The following is a 3,530-nucleotide window of genomic DNA, read 5'->3' as shown; positions in this document are numbered from 1 at the left end:
TTTTTTTTTTTTTAAACCTTGTATTTTTATGAGTTAGGAATGATAGTGCAAAAATAAAGTGTGAAAATCATATTTTGGAAGTATATCTCCAATGTTTAGGATTTTACGTATTTATACGCATGCGCACAACACCGTACTTTATTGTCACGCCCAGCGCCAAGTTAAAAATGATGGTAAATTCAGTGGTATATTTATGTTTTACCGGACATCCTTTTTTAAATTTTTTTTATTTAGCAAATGTAGTTAAGCATGCTGAAAACGATAGTTAAGTCAGAATTTGCCGGTCAAACTTAGTTCTGAAGTTTTAGCTATTTGAAGTCATTCAAGGGGTTTTACATAATAAGTTGAAGGATGTTTTTGATTTTAATTGTCTGAGCGAGCACAGGGAAGGAATGATCATCCCGGGTGTATATGTGCAGCTTTTAATAATTTTGTTTTAACTCCGAGGCCCTTCCAAGGTGGTTTTACATAACAAACTGAGGGATCCCAATGTTTCCTATTTGAATTGTCCGAGTGACCACAGCGAGCAAATTACCCCGCCGGGTGTAGGTATATAAAAAATACTATAAATTAGGTATAACTAAGTCTGACCACCAAATCTGACTTCACCGTCGTTTTCGCATGCTTAACTACATAGGTACGTTAAAAAAATCAAAATTCATCATATACGCTGCGCGCGGCAGTAATGTACAGCGTTGTGCGCATACGTATAAACGTAAAATCGCAAACTTTAGAAAGATTCAAGGATATAACACTTCCAAAATGATGGTTCCGCGCCTGCAGGTGCCATGAAATGTCATATAGGCAAGTCGATCGATACAAATGTATTATGATAGAATACTCCGATTATTTTACCACTGATCGCCTTTTAAATCACTCGTCTGAGTAGTAGAGTGTACGGTTATGCCGTGCCTTTTATAGGTCAGCAATGACGTACCATAATATTTGATAAATTATCACGATGTCACGAAGGCGATGGACAAACTCATAATAATAGATTATTATTTTAAGTATACATTTTAATTTTAATGAGATATAATAATAACAATGATAACAATGACAATTTTATTTTATCGATACATTTATACAATTGATAACGTTAGTTTTTGAAAATAAATGTATTATTTTTATTTTTAAAAGAAATTTACAATCTTACTTATTGACACAATGAGTAAACGTGAACAGAGAAATAAACATAGAAGGTCGTAAGAAAATTAATTATTCAATCCGGACAGCGAGAAAAATAAAAAGTTTACAAACATACGGACGTAAAACATGAAATATTTTGTGGAAAGCAAATATATTCCAAATATATGCAGAAACAGACTCCTTACACAATACCTACATTATATGGTACTGTACACACTAATAAGACATCAATGCGACAATGCATACCACACAAGAATTAAGTGATAAGCTTTTCAGAATAATTTGCATCGTTTTTGTAACCACAAAATTCACCATTTTGTCTGTCACTCTCACATATATAAATACAATTAGCCTACTTCCTATACCCAAAATGTAATGGTTCGAAGTTACTAAAATTGTCCATGTTAACAATTTAGTTCTGGTGATAGCGCATCTTATCACCACTTACTAGTTGGCGATATTCGACTATGCGCGCGACACGTTCTATATTGTGATATTCTGTTTAATTATTTATATTGTATTTGTTTTTGTATTATTATGTATACGAACTCTGTGATTTATATATATATTTTCCTTGCATTAACGGATGATCTCGTCCCCGCTACTCGTGAAAGAAAACGCTGGCGCAACGACGGCTACACGAAACTCGTTCTCTTTATGCATCGCGCTCGTACGGAACACATCGAGTTCGCGGCCTGTTCGACGCGATACCTTATCGTGTGTTTAATATGCGCCATTTGTCCATACTTTAATTATTCACTATTTTTAACTGTTTTAATAAATTGTTTATCGACGATTACGAATCTGACTAGAATAGTGTTTTCTCTGTTATTTCAACCAAACAAACTCGTGTATCCTTCTAGCGAGAAGTCAGGATCGCACTAGTGTAAGTGAAGTCGCGCCAGGTAAATCTTCTATACCCCGGTGTATGTGCCGAACAGTCATTGATAAGAATCGCCCCAATAGTCCCCCCAAAAGTCCGTTAACCCCACAGCCTCCCTTTTTTGGTTTTGTAGAATCGAAGCCCCTCCCCCCCGCTCACATTGGTGTTAATAATGTTATCCCCCCCACCAGGAAATTTGAATGGATTTCCGCGTATGTTTTTATCAATTTCTTTATTATATAATAAAAACTTAAGAACTTTTTAAATTTCACAAAGTCACATAAGCCATCTAAAAAGGTCTATAATATTTTGAAAGTGCAAATCTGTATCTATCTCGTATTATCTATATCTACTTAACTTGTAGATATCTGTTATGTATACGTACATGGACATAACGATAACAATATTTATAATAATAATTAACTAAATTTATTAAAACCAACTTACAAAATTTAATATACACGTTTGAACCAATTTCTAGATGCCAGTCTAGAACAAAACCAAATGTAGTAGTTAGGTATATATTTATACATATATATATATATATTTTATATAATTACAAAATGTAAATATTATTTAATAATAATTTAAGCCAATCAAAATGAATACATAATGGTATAATATTATTGTGTCACACTTGTAATTATATTTTTATTCTAGAATAAGTTATCTACACGTCAAGTTGTCCAGGAATAAATATGGATTTTAAATAAAATACTAAGAAATTGTATTAATAAATGCTCCATAGATATTAAATTATTTCTAGTTAGGTTTTTCAAGATAAATACATAACCTAAAAAATAATTCTGGTGGAAAACTGTGTTCATTTATGAACCTACCTAAAATTAGGTAAAATTAGGTAATTACCTAAAACTATATTCCGTTCCACGACTCACGAGAGAAGTATACCGTTTCGCGGATGTTGACTGACGGTAGCGGCCGTTACCCCGTTTCCCCTACCATATGACAGTCAGCATAGACCCGCGCACAGTAAAACACGTATTCGCAGCCACCGCGTGCTTGTTGTCGCCGACGGCGCACCATCATTGACACTCTGGCTGGTAAAGCAGTGGGAATGCGTGAAAAAAGACAAATTTTTGGTCACCGCCCGGTTTACTTCTCTCGTTGAAGGGAGTATAGTATAATATTAATTCAGTTAAGTATTGGTTTAATTTTAAATAATAATTTGTTTACATGTGTACGTCCTTTGCCATAATATTATATTTTTTTAATTTTGAGTAGTACATTAAGTAATTTCAATAGATATAATTAGATACTTACATATTCGATTAAAATCATTAAAACTATACTTAAAATCTAAACATAACAATTATAATTTAGTTTAATTAAATATAGTATCTGTGGTAATATTATTATTTTTATCAATTTATTACTATAATTTATTATTATTATTATCAGAGTGTTGATAACATATCAATATATTATGACATTGTGTTTTTCAGGTTAACCAAACCAATGTAAAAAAATTGTGTTTTTT

The sequence above is a fragment of the Acyrthosiphon pisum genome, chromosome X (genome assembly GCF_005508785.2).
Source record: "Acyrthosiphon pisum isolate AL4f chromosome X, pea_aphid_22Mar2018_4r6ur, whole genome shotgun sequence".
Classification (NCBI taxonomy): Eukaryota; Metazoa; Arthropoda; class Insecta; order Hemiptera; family Aphididae; genus Acyrthosiphon; species Acyrthosiphon pisum.
This window is presented reverse-complemented; position numbering follows the sequence as displayed.